Here is a 19,845-nt window from a genome sequence, read left to right on the forward strand (position 1 = left end):
AGCTCTGTATGTGTGTTAAAGACAAATTTTTATCAAAAACAGCTGGCTGTGATCCTTTGTATTTTCCCACTGCTCCTCTTCCAACAACAGCTTCTTTGCTTGGTAACATAAACATCTCCACACAGTTTTAAAAGCCAAAGTTTGCCCAGGTTGAGACAAGCTTCTCTATCCTCTCACATACTAGTTTTATTTCTTGATCTGATGGGACATTTCATGCACGAAAGAAAATGGAGGCACAGCAGGTAGGAACCTACCCTTATAAGCTGTCATACCACACACACAGCACTGTGATGATTCCATACCATAAACTTAACATGAAAACCTTCCTACTGCATATGATTGTTTTATGTCATTCCAATAAAAATCTTGAAGAATTCTTTATAAATAATGAATTTTATCCTAAAAGGTCACAATTCAAAATTTTTCTAATTTTCAGAAAAAGACAAGAGTCTGGCCAGAAAATTTCTCATTTTTCCATTTCTTAGCATTTCCTGTCTCCCCTATCAGCAACTCTGACAACACAAGAGCAACTTACAGGCCAAGTGGGTTGTTCCTGGAAGTCAGTTATCCAGCCCTATCTGGAGCCTTGTCTAAAAAATAACACCTCACTAAGAAATGTACACTAAAGGCTTGCTGGCCTCTTATATTTATTACCTCTATAATAGAGCAGAGCTCTCAATTCTGTTCTGTCTTTTACTACCTTTAATTAGTTCATATTTGCAAATCTTATAATTTCAAGTAGATCACTTCCACACTTCAGTATACCTTTCTTTTGAATTCCTAATGGTGTCTAATTGAGAGTATGGTTTAAAAGACTAAATTCAGGGAGTTTAATTTTTTAAAAATGAGGTCACCCAAAGAACTGAAAGCAGGGACTAGAAGAGATATTTGGATACCCATGCATATAGCAGTATTATTCACAATAGCCAAAGGTGAAAGCAAGCCTAGTGTCCACTGACAGACAAGTGAATAAATAAAATGTGGCCTAACCATAGAATAAAATATTATTTATTCTTAAAAGAGAAGGGAATTCTGGCACATGCTACAACATGGACAAACCTTGAGGATATATGCTAAGTGAAATAAGCCAGCCACAAAAACATAAATACTATATGATGCCATTTATATGAGGTACCTAGAGCAGTCAAGTTCATAGTGATAGAATAATGGTGGTTGCCAGGGGCTGGGGTGGGGGGAATGGGGAGTTAGTGTTCAATGGGTAAAAAGTTAGAGTTTTCAAGATGAAAACAGTTGTGGGGATGGATGGTGGTGATAGTTGCACAACAATGTGAACATAGTTAATGCCACTGAATTGTACACTTAAAAATGGTTAAAACATACTGTTTTCCACATAGTTTTTTCATTTCCCACCAGCAGTTCACAAGGGTTCCAAACCCTTCATGTTCTGTTTATTTCACCACAACTCTTTTAAAAAGGAGGAGCAGAACATTTGAGAACCAACTGAAGATCAAAAACTAAACTTCACAATACTAGGTAGTAACAAGTCCTTTAATGAGGACTCAAAAGCACCCATATATCTTGCAAACACTACAAAAAAACATCACAAACCCACATAGACCCATGAAACAACTTTTTTCAAATGATTCAAGAATCTCATGCATTTTCTTATTTAGGAAGTTAATGGGGGTACAGAGAGATGAGGAGTAATGTGATGGGATGTGTGGCAGTTGCCAGACTAACACCACAGGAAATAGAACTCTCTGCCCAGTCACTGTACTGGGTAAATGTAGCTCAACCAAAGTTTACAAATAAAGAAAGCCAAAAGCATCATTATTCTTGGAATATAACAGCAGGTAAATATTAGATCAGAACAGAACAATAATATGGTAGGGAAGGGTGGTGGGTGAGGTAGAAGATGGTAAAAGGAGAGATAAATGGTGATAGAGACTTGATTTGGGATGGCGAGCACACACTACACAGATGATGTATTGTAGAATGGTACACCTGAAACCTATATTATTTTATTAATCAATGTCACCCCAATAAATTCAATTAAAAATGCAAATGTAAACTGAGTCTGCAGAGTGTTAGGATGATCCTCCCTGCCCTAATGCCCCATCTCTAAAGCACTGCCTAATATTCTGCTGTGGGAGACAGAGAAGTGACCTTCACAACTGACAAGCCCAGCAACACCATGGCTCCCCCAGCTATATCTATTGACTCAATAGAAAACCTTCTGTTCCAAATTAACAGTAACCAGAGGGGAGGGGGAAGGGGAACAATGGGTGAAAGAAGGGGAAGGGTCGTCAAGGAACATGTATAAAGGACCCATGGACAAAGCCAAAGCAGGGTAGGATTGAGGGCGGGAGGTGGGGATAGGTGGGGCAGGGGAAAATGATGGCAGGAAAATGGAGACAGCTGTACTTAAACAATAAAAAAGAAAAAAAGAAAACCTTCTATTTCAAGGTAGAATATGCAGCCCAGGCAGTGTGAGCACCACTGCTGACCTGTCCTATGTACTCCCTCCTACCCGATCATTTAGCAGCTATAATGCTTTGTATTTGTAAATTACCTATACACTTATTCAGCAATGCCATCTCCCTGGTAAGAGTGAAGGCATGGAAGCAGAGCACTGCTGAGCAGTCCCAAGGTCCATGGTGTGTTGTGAAAGCTGAGATGAAGCACTTATTGCCTAACGTTTCTTCCACTGTCCTCTGGATAAGCATGCCCCCTAACCTCACTATCATAATCCCCAGATGCAGAAAAATGTGGAGAACCATGGCAAAGGAGATCCCAGAAAAAGAAGTAGGAAACTATTTATTGCATTTCAGGCTGAAGCCACACAGACCCCAGATACCCTGTGTATAGCAGGCACCTCTCTGATGCATTAAGCTTGCAAAAGTTAACCAAGCACCACAAAGTGGCCCTCAGCAGGAATCATTCCCAACACAAAAATAAGTATTATATGACATTCAAGAAGAAAGCCTTCAAAGAAAAACCCCACTTGAAACCTTCAAGGGTCCCTTTCAGTGCTGTTAGATTACACAATTTATAAATGGATCCCTCTCTTCCCTCTGCCTGTCCTCTTCAATTCTGTCAATGTCTCCCTCTGCTTATACTCATTATATTTCCAAAATGATTATCCAAGCTAAATGAACTTGGCATCTCATGCTCTACTACAAACACTCTTAACCTTTTTGGTGGTCAAAATCTTACTGAGAATCCCACTAAGCCCCTAACTTTCTCTGTAGAAACAGGCACAATTTCAAGGAATTCACATACGTCCTGGGTCCCCTGGTCATTAAACACCTCTGTCCAGTGGCTGCCTCCTTTCCTTTACGAATTGAATTTGAGAAACACTTGGCAACCTACCTCTATCTGTAAGAATTATGTAACCTATAATGAATTTCAAGCATCCATAAGGACTCCTTTTGAAGGGGTGTCCCCACTGTTGATGGTCCCCATCAACCCCACTGATATTAAGACTGTAGGAGGAGGTCATCTCTGTTGGGCTCAAGAGGTTCAGGCCAATCTGACACATAGAGCCCTGAAGGGCACCTCCCACTCCCAAATTATGATTCCTGCTCTCAGTGACTTCCCTCACACATGTACCAATGTGACATTGTGGGGGCTGCTGAGACTCAGTCTGTTACAACTGGCATCAGTTGCCATAGGCAAGTCATCACAAAAACCTGACCTTGGTAAACACATTTTACACTTGAGTGCTGTTCATCTGCGTGACACCGAGCAGGGAGCAGGGAGGCAGGAAGACAGAGACGGTGCCAGAGCATCCTGCCAGGCACTGCCCCTACCCCACAGGCTGCAGAAGCTGCCTCACCCACACAGAGGGACTCACCCACCCAGAAAGCCAAATTTTTGAGCTGCTGCTGAGAACCCCATAAAAAGCAATGCTATTTCTAACCTCCTGCACCATGGAAAAATACACACGCCACCAAGCAACCCAAAATCTCTGAAAGGTTTATTCTTATACTCTTCCCCATGCCCCCAACCCAAACCTCCCCCACAAAATTTTTAAGTGGAAAATTCGCTAGTTTTTTAGCAGTTTGACACTGCTGTGCTATGAAGCTGCTAGCATGTTTGATTTTAAAGCAAAATTAAAGGTGTTTTTCTAATACAACTCTGAATGTCTACTTAATAAGAAAATAATATAGTTTAATAATAAAAGGACAGACTCCAACAAATAGGCAGAGAAAAATTCCCAAGTTTCCAGGCCACAGACAGAAATGACAGAAGTAACAAGTTTCTCTTATACGCTGAAAGTGGTGTGTCTCCCTTTGCATTGCTGGTTTTTTCCTAATTCAAAGATGGCACATAGCATCCCTGATGTCCTTGCTGAGTTTCAGTTTTTTCAGTGCGCTCTTAGCTTAAAGTTGAAGAATGAAGGAAAGTAGTGCGATGGAGCTCAGATCTGAGTCCCCTGATGCTGTGTAGACATGGGGCGGGCAGGTGGAAGGGCCTGAATAAGGGCTGGAGAACCCTTCTGCTTGGCTCTCAGAAGCCAAGAGGGACCCCAAAACTAGTCTACATACAATCTGTCCCAGGACCTCACCCACTGGGAACCTTGGCATTACTTCTCTGATGACAACCTGGAAGGTCAGAGAGGCACCAACCTACAACTGCTCATCTTCTCATATACATGGGAAGTCTTAGTACAGCCTCTGAATGATCTTCACCTAACTGTAAGGCAGAGTGTAAATCCTCCTTCAAGTTAGGGAACCCCCAGCACAATATGGTCATTTTTTTATACCACAGCTCTGAATGTTTTTGTTTAAATACATTTTCATGGTTTAATCTATTTGATTGTCTACTACCAAGGACACATCCAGGGAAAATAAGCATTACATTATTTACCAGTATAGAGATTAGGGACCTACACTCAAAGGTAATGCTTCTCCCAGCACTACTGATCCTCTTTGATTTACCTTGAAAGTGTAAATGTGATGCAAGTACAGGAAGCCCAGGTTAGGGATGCACTGTCTATATATATATATGTTTATCTTTTAATTGCTGGAGCATCTCCCTACTGGGACCGCAAGTCTTATGCTGAAAGACTTTCAAATGGCTCCCTGGTCTTCATCATCCACTTCAAATCCCGTGAGGACCTTGATGAAAACCAACAGAGAGGTGGGATTTCCCCCACCTAAACCTTTCTTATCTGTGTTGAGAGCCAACCAGATCTAAGATTGAGGTTTCATTCTCTCATGAGGATAGGAAATGGTGTGAAAGCTCAAATGACTTACTCACGTACATTCCTGCAGCTTGGTGCTCAGTTGAATGACCAGCGCCAGCACTCCACTACACCTGGCTCCAGCAAGATGCCTCATAAAATTCCTCAGCAGACCTCCTTGGTCCTGAAAGAGGACCAAGAGATCCGTGCCTCTACTCTCTCTTCCTCTGATCCTGTCAGCACATCGCCCTTGGATGTGCTGACAGGATCAGCATTTGAATGGGAAAGGGTAACTAACATTTTATTGAGCTCCTCCTGGGCATCAAATGCTGAATTAGGCACCTCCACAAGAATTCCACAGGATAAATATTATCCCATTTAAATATGAGAAAAGCTGAGACTCACAGAGGGTTAGGACTTACCAGCATAACAAAGTGAATAAAAGTGGCAATGACAGAATTTGAGGCTAAGGCATGTTTCTGACTAAATCTTACAAATGTGACATGGCAAAAAGGCAAAAATGGCAAAAAATCTGTCTTCAGATTTATCAAGGTCAAAATTTTAAAATACATGTAATAACAACCTAAACATGGGGACCCAGCCCCATTTTAAAACCAACTCCAAAACAATCCACTGTACAGTAAGATAGGCACATTCTGAAGTTAATGCAAAAATCTAGACCTCATTGGGCCTTCCCAGCCAAGCAAACATAGCAGAGTAGTAGTGCTACCTGTCCATTTTATCAGCACTTAGGAACGTCTGCTAGTCCAGCTGTGAACTCTAAGGCACAGGACTTTACAAGTAACGGAGCAAATATAAATTCCAGGATAGCCAGCTCTAAGAACCTATTTTAGATGTGCTAAAGTTCTTACAACTTTATTTGGATCTCAGAATCCAAGTATGAGCTTTAAAATGACCTGAGATGCACATAGTGACATGCAGTTCCACAGGCAGGGATCTCTTCTTTAACTGCTCTCATGTTCAGAAGGACCAATGTAGCTTTGTATCTAAAACTCATATACAGCAAAGTAGTTAAGAATAAATTTTCCATTACCAATTTTGAAAGTTGCTTAAAATACCTAACAGAAGGCCATAACCACATATATGGGAGGGAACCAGGAACTTAACGTACTTTCCAAGAATTATTTCTACTTTTGCTGAAATTTTGTAAATCAAGCTGTACAGTCCTTATGGGCATAGTCCAGCAGTGTATTTAATTACTCAGAAAAACTTTACTTAAAGACAGTTTTAGTTTTTGGTGGGTAAAGTCAAAGAGGACTGCCTCTGAGATGACAAAGGAGAGACTAAACCAGCCCATACTCTCTTCAGCCCTGTTAAAGATGAGCTGTCACCTCCACTTTAAGCTGGTGGTGGGTGTGCCAAATTATGGAAGAAAAATAGCCCAACTCATCAACATTCACCAAGTCAGGGAAGATAAGGAATTCTCAGACATCATGCTGTCCTGTCAAGTAATAAAGAATCACATGAATGAGAAGCATGTTTCATTGGTCACTAAACATGCCTGAGGCACACAGCCTGAAGTGCTCCCTGTGAAAGCTGACCATCCACCCTGTGAGAGCCCATTGAATGGGCTCCAAGTTTGCAGATATCTGATAGTGAAATCCACTCAGCAAAGAAACACATGAACTGTATACACTCGGCAATACAGAGGAATTGCACCCAACACTGACTCAGAGTGTGCTTTGTTACATACTGTGTGTTTCTTAGCACCTACGACTTTAGGAAGGTTCTAGATTGTGAAAAGTCCATTTAAATTCAAGTTTCTGTGTGCAGAATGGGGAAGCACATTAAATCACTCCTGATTCTCCAATTGCCTCATGCATTTCCAACAGCAACCATAAATAAAAAGGCTAAATGAGCCTACAGGAGGGATCTTCATTGCTTCATTTCACTGGACAGAAGTTTTATTGAACTTCTCCTATCTACCAGGAAGTGTTTTGGCCCTAGGGGAAAAAAAATTAAGTGGGAGGGAGGGGGGCAATTCTTAACCTTACAAAGCTTACATTCTACTAAGGGATTTAGCACAAACAATGAGTTACACCTGGCACATTAAAAATTTAGGAAAAAGTTGCACCTTCTATTTTATAGACTTTCTTACTTTCCTGAAGACTCATATATTTCATCTGATGCTCCCCACAGCTGGGCCATTGAGCAGAACAGGAATCACTAAAATCATTTAAGAGATGACAAAACAGAGGCACAAAGAAGTGATGAGGCCCACCTCAGATGACAAGCAGGTGGTGGGTAGACTGAGGCAGAGCATGTTGCTCCTGGCACCCAGCCGGCACCTTCACTGACTATCCCCCACTGTGGCTGGCTCCAATTCAGGTTTCAAGTCTGAGGATGTCCAGAGATAACCAAAAGTCATAGGTGTCATCTAAGCTTCTACTTCCAGAAACCCCAAGGCAAGGCCACTTATATCCTACCCTCCAAAAAGAAACACACAGGCACATAAACCTAAAACCAAATGCAACAAATTAGGAGGTCAAACCCCAATTCATGGTACAGACCACACGTGCTACCAATACAAAGAAAAACCTGCTTGCTCACCTGCTGGCACTACAGCTGAGGGAGAGAAAGGAACTGACGTGTATTTAGTGTGTGCTATGTGCCAAGTGCTGTATTAAGCTTTGTGACTCATTTATTTCTTATGGCAACCACATTACTACTTCCATTTTATGAAGTAAGAAACCAAGCAAAACAAAGAATTTAGAATGAGAAATAAAGAATCCCTTTCTCACTGATCTTAAATGTTTTTAAGTATCTGAGCATTAAGTGCTCAGGCTCAGCAATTTTATAGTTGAATAGTAAAACTATTTTTCTTCAGGTATTTTAGTAAATGTAGAAACATTTATTTTATATATGTTCACGGCCCACTGTGAATATACTCATTTATTAAGCAAAAAAGTCATATTTAACCTGATACAATGCAACTTTCATCCTATCAGAAAAATCAAATTAGTAGTTTTTATATCTGGAACTTGGTACAACTTTCTTGAGAAGAACAGCATCTAGAATGGTTAGTGCTGTGACAAGCTCTACTTCACAAACATTATCAAAAAGAAGAGCCTTAAGTTCTACTCACCTCTAAGCTATATGAAAACTGATGTCAGTTCTTGAAATGGTCTTATAAGAGACAGCAGTTTGATGTTACAAATGTAGAGCTTGAACTGCTAAAAAGAAAAAATAAAGAATTTCAGTGAACCATTTATTGGTTTCACTTAGCACACCATCCCCTTCCCCAAGTTCCAAGAAATATTTGAGGACTGTTGCAATTAAAAGTACAAATACAAAAATGAATCAAATAAAAATACAAAAATAAGCATCAAATAATAAAGAAAAGGAAGAGGGAATTAAGAGTAAAAAATCTGGGGTAAGGGGTATGACTGAACTGGGGACAAAATCTCCCTATCAGCTCTTGAGCAGCCTCAGGGGCACCGAGTTCTTATCTTCCGGTCAAAGGATCCACACTTGTTTCTTCAAACACACAGGGTTTTTCTTCACTGAGGGGCCACAGACAAATAATGGACAATGTCCTTATCAGATTTCAAGGGTTTTTTTAAATCATAAACATGCTAGTAAGGCTGTGAAAAGACCATTTCCTTTCTTAATCCAAATTATCTGGTGACCACACAGATCCACCAATCCTTAACTGTAAGGGGAGGCAGGCCCAGCCACAGTTTTTTCCTCCCATGAAATACATGTTTAATGTTGTGAGAGGAACATTGACCCCTACTTAATGAAGATCTAGCTGAGGTGATAACATGTGTGATTCTGTCTACAGAGGCTATATTTACACCTACCCTCTACTCTGTTGGTAGAATGTTCTCCATTTAGTGCTCTAGACTTTGTCCACTTCCAGGTCACACAATCTGTTACCTGCATCCTCATCCCAACTTGATGAGTACACTCTATGCATCAAGCCATTCCAGGTCACATCAGGTGACCACCTTATGCCTTACAAAGTAGTTTCAGGTAAACTCAGTTAGCTAGCTCTGCTTCAGATACCAGAAGCACCTCTCAGCTCCCAGCCTGCCAATGGGTAGGATTACACTGCTGTCCAAGGTTGAATAAGCCTCCATCTGTCTAGCTTGTGTGCTGCAGTGTACTCTCCAGGAGACTTGTCCCTCAAAGCGTGTTTCTGCCATATGTCACTCCTGAGTGATCAGCCAATGCTACAACACCCAGATTTTAAAAATGACTGTCTAGCCAGAGGATACTGTGAGATTCCTGTGGAGGTCCACCAGAACACATGAGCCAAACACCTCGCTATTTGTATGTAATTCCTTCCAATCAATATTGTAAACCTATAGACATTACTTTCTCTTCCTGTTTTCTACCTCCTGAGAGAAGAAAACAATCCACTTCTGCTTTTCCAGATGATCGATTTTATTCTTCAACTGGGAGTGCTCTCATCAATCTTCCTAGGATTTGAATGCTCGGATTTCTTGGGAACAGAGGTCAGTGGAATAACCAGAAAGATACTGTGGTGGGCAGAATTCAAAGGTGACCCCCCAATAGACCACTCCTTTGTATAACCCCCTACACTTGAGTGCAGGAAGAATCTGCGACCTACTTAGAACCAACGAAGTATGGCAAATGTAATGAGATGTCACTCCCTTGATCAGGTTATGCTATATAAGATTCCATCTCCATAGACTAGAGAGTGAGAAACTCACTTTTGGCTTTAAACAAGTGAGCTGCCATGTCATGACAGGGCTTGTGAGGAGCCACACAGCAAGCAACTGCAGGGGTCTCTGAGATCTGAGAGCTGATAGCCTATGGGACATCAGTACTATAGCTACAAGAAAATTTTGCTAACAACTTGAATGAGCTTAGAAGTGGATAATTCCCCATTCACACCTCCAGATGAGAACACAGCTGGGTGAACCCATTGATTGCAGCCTTCTGAGATCCAGAGCTGAGAACTAGCTAATCCATGCCCAGACTCTTGACTCATGGAAACTGAGATAATACACAGGTGTTGGTTTAAGCTAGTAAGTGTATGGTATTTTGTTATGCAGCAATAGAAAACAAATTTAATTCAGTAATTAATTAAATATGGGGATATACAAAATATATATGTATTAAATGCATGTATAATTGTACATAAGAACAGCCCTCCCCCCCTCATCCATCCATAAGTGAAAATTCATTCAGCCTACTTGACTATGAGCAACTTGTGGGCAAGAACCACACCATCATTACCCTAGCATCCCCAAAATTTTACAGAGTATGTGGCACACTGGAGGCTCTTAACATTTTTTTAAATAAGCAAAATTAAAAGTTATGATTTGTCGATAAAGCCAAAGCAATGGAATTCATACAAGCATTCAGACAGAGCTTAGAACCTCAAAATTAATCTCAAAATAGATGGAAGACACTTATCCTCATGCTCTACCCCCAAATAATGGATACACAATTTTTTACTACTGGTTATTTCATTTTACCTATGAACCTAAGTCAGTGCTTAGAAATGTTGCTCAGTAGTTTTTTTGCCAAAAATCCTTGTCGCTTCTCTGGCATTTAGCTATCTAACAGTTGAAAGTTAAAAACAAAAAATTCCCTAAGGAATTTTTAAGTAAGAATTTGTGACTTCATCTTTATTTTCCACTCATAACAATAATGCATTCTCAATCAAAATGAAAAAACCTATACAGGTCAAATAACCCAGCTCTAATTCTAAAACAAAATGCTAGTCCAACTTTCTGAAAACCTATTTCAAAAGTTCTTTAAGATTTTTTTAATTTTTAAACTGATGAATCTTAATTCTTTTAAGTAAGATTTAATTTAGTCTATGTAAAATAAAAATTAAATGCATAAATATATTGTTTCTGCTATTCTTAAGAGATAAATTATTGTTTTTTATTACAAAGAAGATTGTGACTCAAGCTGTATTTATTTTATTTAGATTTTTGAAAGACCTGGTTTACTAAAAGGGATATTTTAAAATATTCAAATCAATAAAATTACTTAAGAGAATACAAAATGAAAATTTCATTCATTCCAGAAACCTATCATGCTCTCCTAAAACCTATATTCAGGATGTTACTACATATTCCTACTCCCTCATAAATCACTCAGTAAACCTGAACATTATCTCCAAGGTTTATCCATCCCCTGGTGCTCAGTCTCTCAGGCAGCAGCTCTCACACTTATGCCAAGAACAACTAAAAACACCAGTTCCACGACATGTGAGGCAGAGAATTTCAATGAACTTACCTCTTCTTCTTAGCATAGTTTTCACTCTCTTGAGCTAGTACTATGTGTGAAAATAGCCAGTGACCCACAGCAAGTAACTGGAGGGGTCACTGATATCCCTCCCCATGCAGAGGAAGAAACAGGCCCAGATGATAGACCCTACCCAGTTCCCTTCCCCCTCAGTTCTAATAAGTGCATGCCTTTCCCATAATCTCACAAAACACAGCTCAACACAAAGTCCAGTGCTTCGAAAAAAGAAGACTGAGTATCAATGTTATGCCCCACAAAGGAAATTAAGCTTTCAGAAGAATGGTTCACTTGACAGAAACAGACACTGAAGAGAATTAATAAGGACAGGAGCTCAAAGGTGCTGGCAGAGTTCCTCTTAAACATACTATATACCCTGCTGCTCGAAGCACTTGAAGAATCTACTCATGGTTTTCCAAAGTGATAAAATACAGTTCTGTGGGGCTGATGATCTCACTAACCCCAAACCATCTCCTCAATGGAGATGTTCATGTTCAGCGGATGCAGTTTGGGAACCATAAACTAACTGGTGAGAAGCAGAGCAAGAGCCAAAGTGTGTGTGTTCCTCAAAAGTAACACATAGCAAGGAACTACCTTGGTCCTTAAATGGAAGGGAATACATGAATGGCAGAAGACTGAAATATCACAAGGCAAGTGAGGCACATTTATTCTTCACAACATTCTCATTTTCTCTTTAAGGTAAAGGAGAGCATTTGTTCTGGACAAAGGTTAAGAGAGAAACATGGCCACATGCTTCCCTCCTTTCTCTGAAACAGTACAGGCTCCAGGTGGTAACTGGGTCCTGTGAAGTTGAGTCATTTAAAACACAATGACCCCTGGAGACAGGAAGAGAGACCCATTTCATGGAAATTATAAACTGGGATAGGGAATAACACAAAATAGTAGGTAATGTACTTTAGTGTTACAGAGAGAGATTAATGAAAAGAGAAAACAGATGTCTCCTTCCAGAACTATTTTTGCTTTATGACATTTTTCAGAACTATTGAGACGTTCCTTAAGAATGGACCCAAATGCAGTAAAATCCATGGATTTTTGCATCAGGTACATTTTCAAGACACTAAATGCACGTGTGCATTTATTCAACCCATAAATGCCACAGTTTTTGTTTTGTTATCTTTCTCTCATGGAGCTGAATTATTTCAGAGTAAAATAATGCCAAGAAATACTGACCACAGGTGTGTCTTTGTGGCCCAAGATACTCAGCACAAGAATCTGCTTTCTCACTAGCTGAGAGTGGCCTGAGGGGCCCCCAAGAAGTACTGCCAGCAGCCTCCCTGCAGAGCACCAGCATCACGCAGGGTCCAGCCATCAGGCCACAGACAAGGGCTTGATAAATTGTTTCTTAACAGAACATAAGAAACCATTTCATTGGTGTGCCTTTCAAAATCGAGGAAAACACACAGAGAGGGCAACTTTGCACAACCCCCAACAGACACTAAGCCAGCCCAGAGGAAGGAGAGGGATCCTGAAGCCAGAAGCCGTCTGTCAGCTGTCTGGCTTACTTTTAGCAGAGTTTTCTGTTCCCAAAATAGAAATGAAGGACCTCTTCAAAGCAGATGTATTCTGTTTCCTGGGAAAAAATAAGGCATGACAGTGGCTACACCTGTAAATCATCTCTTCAAGAGTACAGGGACCGACCAAGGGGGCTTTTCTGGGGTACGGCTAAAGGGATCAGCCTCTTCGAAGACTTTATCCCCCAAAACCCCTAAGGGGGTGCATCAAATAGATGAAGCTAGCCCAGATGGACTCCTCCACACACCTCCTCTCAGCCAGTGCAGGGTAGAAACAGTTTCTGAACTGACAGGACAGCAGGGTGGTCAACAGATTTTCAAAGTCCCCATGCCTGGGCCCTTCACATCTTGCCTTGCCCTTCAACTCTTTCAGTCAAAGCAAAAACAGTCCATCTGCCTAAAGCTAAACAACAGACAGGTTTTCTATCTTCCTTGCTGGTTTGCTTGAGTTCTTCAGATGCAAAGTACCTAAGTTCCATCTTCTAAGCTGAATAAAGGCCAGAACCACCTATGAGGAAACGAGGACAAGGCCGCCGTCTGACAACACTGTGGTGGGAGGCAACACCACAGCCGTCATGGTGGCCCAAGGCCCAGGGGCTTCCAGAAACTCCAAGGAGCCTGTGCACAGCACACACATGTGCACGGTGCACATGTGCACACAAACACACATGCTGAGGGGGTGTGAAAAAATGTTAAGATGGGTTGCCTCAGGGGGAGAAGCAAATGTTTCATACCATAAGCAGGAAGGGTGGGGCAGGGAGAGTTTTTAACAAAGCTAGAAAGAGCACCTTAAGGGAAAAAAAGGGGGATGATTTTTTTAAGTGATATTGATATCCAGAAATGAATGGTTTCCTAGATATTTCCTAACTCAAGGGAAAAAAGCCATGACTGACACCTTCACAAAAGATGACAAAGTACTTGAAAAGGATAAAAAACATGACAGTTATTGGAAGACATTAAGATCCTTTTTTGCTCCTTAAGCAATCAGTACTGTCTCATTTCCCAGGTGCTCTGGAAGGAGTTCTCAAGGTCAAATTATACTCTTTAAAGCATACTAGCACACATCTGTTAGGAGCCAAAATGGGAAACAAATACTCAGTCACTGTGGCAGGAAGTTAATGAAGCACATAGACGGAGCCATTGGAAGATGTACAGACACAACACAACCTGCCAAGAGTTCAAATCCAGATCCCCTACTTACTGCCTACATGGCCCTAAGCAAATCACATCAACTCTGAACTTAGAAGCTAACAAATGAAGATAAGGTTATCTATCTTGCAGGGCATGACAGAAAGTAAGAGTCAATAGGGGCCTTAGTATTGGGTTGGCCAAAAAGTTTATTTTTTTCTATAAGATGGCTCTAGTAGCATTTATTTGTCTTTAAATTCATTCGAAACAATTTTGTTAGATTAGAGGAATCTAACAAACTGTTGATATGCTGGTTGAACCTAACAAACTGCTGTAACAAATCTTGTGACAGCTCTCATATCAGCATGCATTTAAAAAAAAACTTATCAAAATTGGTGAATTTTTGTGCCATTTTAATATGGAAGATGGAAGAATACATGCAACATCGTCAGCATATTATGCTTTATTATTTCAAGAAAGGTAAAAATGCATGTGAAATGCAAAGAAAGATTGTACAGTGTACAGATAAGGTGCTGTGACTTATCGAGTGTGTCAAAAGTGGTTTGCAAAGTTTCATGCTGGAGATTTCTCACTGGATGATACTCCATTGTTGGGTAGACCAGTTGAAGTTGATAGCAATCAAATTGAGACATAAATTGAAAACAATCAATGTTATACCACATGGGAGATAGCTGACATACTCAAAATATTCAAATCAATAAAAGTTACTAGTGAAAACAAAAAATGTGACTTTTTACAAAAAAAAAACATATGGACTTTTTGGCCAACCGAATATTTTATTGTAAATATTAATATAGTCAAATGATATAAAGAGCAGTTTTGCTTCTGTTCAGAGAAAACTGACTGCTGATACAGTTGACTAATTCCATTAGTACGTACTCCCAAAAGTCCTCCTGGGTTACCCCATCCTCTGCACCACTTCTCACTCAGTTTCCGCAGTGTTCCTTAGGTTCTGCTGCACATTCCCAGGTCTCTCCCATGAGAATATCAACCCTTGTGCATAGATCTCATATATTATGAGGGCAGGTCTCATATTTTCTCAATTTTTTATATAATCTACTCCCTTCCCTGCATCCCCCCAATCATATATATATATATATATGGATATATATATACACACACACATATATATATGGATATGTATATATATGGAGATATATATGGATATATAGATACATAGATATATAGATATATATCCATATCTGGCATTCCTCACAATAATAGCCTCAGGGGAAAACTCGAGGCAAATGCCTACCTTTCACATCTTACAACCTCTCACACTCAGAACAGCTCAAGCACCATCCCTTTGTGTGAGTGAGGAAGAAATCAAGGGGTTCAGAAGTGAAGGGTCTTGACCTAGTCATACAGGTGTGTCAAGTTCCAAGGGGCAAAGATATGGTTCTTATCCCCTCCACCATGAAACTTGCTCTGCCATTGGCAGCCACTTATGACAGGGCCTACCTTGTAAGACAGAGCATTTGCCACTGGCATCATAATGACCGGCATTCCTACCACACAGCACTTGGCCTTGGGGCTTCGATGTCATGATCAAAGAACAAGGCAGGTTTGCTCTAAGAAACAGGCGTACACATCTAGGATTCTCAGCTCTGGCACAAGTATCTGTTCTCTGGTCATTTTGACCTCCTGTTTGGACACTTAATTAATTTTGATGAGAAGAAATCAAACCAATAAAGTTACTCAGGCAATTTGGTCATTCATTTCTAGGTAATAATAATAAAAATAAAGCCAATATTCATTTAATATTTGCTCACTGTCCAGCTTGGCACTTGATGTATATTATCTCACTTAACCATCACAGCAACCTTGTATGGACGTTATTAGTATTCTCAGTTGACAGATGAGAAATCCAGAGTTGAGAAAATTTAGGTAACTTATCTAGAGTCACACAGCTATTAAGAGACAAATCTAGGATGTTTTTTTTTAATTTTATTGTATTTTTCCATCACCATTTTATACCCCATACCCTCTTCTACCTCTGCCCACCCCACCCTCCAATCACCACACTGTTTTCCATGTTCATGAGTTCTTTCTCTTTTTCTTTTTTTGCTCTATCCCTTCAACCATCCAATCCCCTCCAGAGCTGTCAGCCTCCTCTCTTTCTATGAGTCTGTCGCTATTTTGCTTCTAAGTTCAGTTTGTTCATTACATTCCACATATGAGAGAAATCATATGGTAGTTGTCTTCCTCTGACTGGCTTACTTCACTTAGCATAATGTACTCCAGGTCCATCCATGCTGACAAAGCTAGGATTTGAAAGGGTTCAAATCTTACAAGCAGAGCCACACAGCAATAAAAACAAATGGTTATAACCTCGGACCTAGATAGAGGCATAGGTAGATACTCTTTGCTTCCTTGCAAACCAAAAGAAGGACAACGAAAAATTTAAAAACAAAAAAACAACCAGAACTACCAGAAAATCGAACTGTGTGGAAGTCTGGCAACCAAGGAGTTAAAGAAGAAACATTCATCCAGACTGATAGGAGAGACAGAAATGGTTGGAGCAGGAAGAGGGCCCACGGCAAGGCAGCAGCTGGCAGACTTGGAGATCCCAAATTCGCATGTAGATAAGCCAGGAGGATCAACTGGGGAGGGAGACAGACTGCAAAATCAAGGTTTCCAGTGCAGGAAACTAAAGTCAAAACCTCTGGCTGTACAAACCTGTGTGGCTTGTAGTGGTGTGAGAAACTCCCAGACTCACAGGAGAGTTTGCTAGAGAGACCCATGGGGTCCAGAACGTACATAGCACACCCAACCAAGAATCAGCAACAGAAGGGCCCAATTTGCTTGTGGGTAGCAGGGGAAGTGACTGAAAGCAGAACGAGAGCTGAACATGTGGCATTGTTTTCTCTCTGACCCCTCCCTCACATACAGAGCCACAATGCAGGGAAGTGGGTTGCCCCACTCCAGCTAATACTTAAGGCTCTATCCCTTACAATGTAGCAGGTGCACCCAGACAAAGAAATATGGCCCAAATGAAAGAACAGACCAAAACTCCAAAAACCAACTAAGCGTCAAGGAGACAGTCAACCTTTCAGATGCAGAGTTCAAAACACTGGTAATCAGGATGCCAACAGAAATGATTGAGTACATGAGAAATGATTGAGAAGAGGAAGTGAAGGCTAAGCAAAGTGAAATAAAGAAAAATACAAAGGACCAACAGTGAAGAGAAGGAAACTGGGACTCAAGTCAATGATTTGGAACAGAAGGAAGAAAGAAACATTCAACCAGAAAAGAATGAAGAAATAAGAATTCAAAAACTGAGGACAGGCTTAGGAAACTCAGAGACAAATTTAAACGTTCCAACATCTGAATCATAGAAGTGCCAGAAGGAGAAGAGAAAGAGCAAGAAATTGAAAACTTATTTTTAAAAAATGAAGGAAACTTCCCCATTCTGGTGAAGGAAATAGACTTCCAGGAAGTCCAGGAAGCTCTGAGAGTCCCAAAGAAATTGGACCCAAGGAGGAACACAACAAGACACATCATAATTACATTACCCAAGATGAAAGATAAGGAGAGAATCTTAAAAGCAACAAGAGAACAGGAGACAGTTACCTACAAAATGTTCCCATGAAACTATCAGTTGTTTTCTCAAAAGAAACCTTGCAGGCAAGAAGGGGCTGGCAAGAAGTATTCAAAGTCATGAAAGGCAAGGACCTACATCCAAGATTACTCTATCCAGGAAAGCTGTCATTTAGAATGGAAGGGCAGATAAAGTGCCTCCCAGATAAGGCAAAGTTAAAGGAGTTCATCATCACCAAGCCCTTATTACATGAAATGTTAAAGGGCTTATCTAAGAAAAAGAAGATGATCAAAACTACGAACAGTAAAATGACAACAAACTTACAACTGTCAACAACCGAACCTAGAAAACAAAAACAAACACTAAGCAAACAACTAGAACAGGAACAGAATCACAGAAATGGAGATCACATGGAGGGTTATCAGTGGGGAAGGGGACGGGGGAGAATGGGGGAGAAATGTACAGGGAATAAGGAGCATAATTGGTAGGTACAAAATAGACAGGGGGAGGTTAAGAATAGAAGAGGAAATGGAGAAGCCAAAGAATGTATAGGTATGACCCATGGACATGAATTAAGGGGGGGAATGCTGGTGGGAGGGTGGGTACAGGATGGAGGGAGGATAAAGGGGAGAAAAAATGGGACAACTATAATAGCATAATCAATAAAAAATGTACCTAAAATGAAAAAACAAATGGTTATAATAAGAAATAAAACATAGCCAAGGTATCAAAAAATGAAAATGGTTTGTTCTTGGAAATTCCTTTTCAATTTCTTTGAAAATTTTTGTCATAATAGTACCTTCAAATACAGATTTTAGTATACTATCTGTCAACAGCAGCAAGTCATTCACCAAGTAGCAAATTTCTTTCAGACCTTTTTGGTCTTTTCCATGAATAATCCACAGGTAGAGATGAACAAGGATGCTGTGGAATCGCATTGGCAGACAAGAGTCCTGAAAACCAAAGACTGGTGCAGTGGGAGGCCACAGCCATCACTTCTCAAGAGTCACAGCAGATTCAGTCCCAAGCTGACAAAGCAACAATATTTTTGAAGACCCACGATTTCCCAAGTTTTTGACACATACTATCAGAAGATGAAAAGGATCTAAGTTGTTATTTCTATGAATACCTAAAATTTAATATGAAATGTTATAATATGTCAAAATTGGTTTTCATAAGCCAAAGAAAAACATTTTATCAATATTTTATTGACCTCTATCAACAGTTAACATTAAATATAGGCCCAATTCTCCATTTCGGTAAGAAACTCTAGGAGAACTATTTCTAAGTGCTGAATCCCTAGTACGGTGGTGGAACAAATGCTAAATGCCAGGAAGAAACCAGAAAAGTCACCATGTCATGTAAGGTGGAAAGAAGAAACCAAAGTAGATTGAAATCTACACTCAAACTCATTCTACCATGCAATCCACTAACAGGTTGTTATGAGTGCCCACTATGTGCCAGGAACAATTCCAGGGGAGACATCAGCAAGCAAAATAAGGGTGGACAAACAATAAACCTACTCAACAGGTAAATGAAGTAGTTTGCTCAGAAGTGGTAAGTACTGTTCAGACAGGCAAGAATAGAGCAGGGCAGAGGACAAAGAGTACAGGGTAAAGGGAAGCAGTGCTAGAAAAAGCCCCCTGAGAAGGCAGTATCTGAACCAAGGCTAGAAGGAGGCAAAGAGTGGATACATGGGTGTTTGAGGAACAAGGGAGAGATCCAGGAACAAGGAAGCAGGATGGCTGGACAGATTAATTGAATGAGGGCAAAAGTATTAGGAGATGACGTCAGACAGGCTACAGAGATCCCACAGGCTTGTAGGTAATTGTAAGTGTTTGGCTTTTACTCAAGAGAAACGAGGAGCACTTGAAAGAGTCATGTATTCATTCAACAAGGATTTACCAGATGCTAATATGCCAAGCCCAGTGCCAAATGCTGAAGACACAGGGACAGAAAGAAGGTTGAGAAGAGGCAAAAACTAGATTTGTCATATTCAATGGTAGCTAAGAAATCAAGAGCACACCCCAAACCTCAGCATTCTATAAGCTCAAAGGATGCCTCTCACTCCTTTACTTACACAGATACTGAACATTTACCACAATAATGCCAAAGATACAGAAGATCCTATAGTTGTCTAAATAAGCAGTGAATAATCAAATTAAGTTCAAAATCATTTTAGTTTTGACTATACCTCATTGGATTCTAATTATTTAAATCTATCA

At 40.3% G+C, this 19,845-nt stretch overlaps 1 protein-coding gene and 1 pseudogene across 7 annotated transcripts in view; one reads left to right on the forward strand and one right to left on the reverse strand.

Annotated features, from left to right (window-relative positions):
• Nucleotides 1-19,845, reverse strand: part of LDLRAD4 (low density lipoprotein receptor class A domain containing 4) — a 684,091-nt gene that overhangs the window by 580,744 nt on the left and 83,502 nt on the right. For 5 of the 7 annotated variants that reach the window (XM_053912662.1, XM_045187829.2, XM_045187830.2 and 2 more), the window contains exon 2: nucleotides 8,256-8,343. The exons of the other annotated variants lie outside the window; for them this stretch is intronic. The gene's annotated coding sequence lies outside the window, so the exon portion shown is untranslated. The remainder of the gene's footprint in view (nucleotides 1-8,255; nucleotides 8,344-19,845) is intronic. 7 annotated transcript variants of the gene reach the window in all.
• Nucleotides 1-19,845, forward strand: part of LOC112322629 (chloride intracellular channel protein 1-like) — a 97,899-nt pseudogene that overhangs the window by 15,746 nt on the left and 62,308 nt on the right.

This window comes from Desmodus rotundus, chromosome 10 (genome assembly GCF_022682495.2).
Source record: "Desmodus rotundus isolate HL8 chromosome 10, HLdesRot8A.1, whole genome shotgun sequence".
Classification (NCBI taxonomy): Eukaryota; Metazoa; Chordata; class Mammalia; order Chiroptera; family Phyllostomidae; genus Desmodus; species Desmodus rotundus.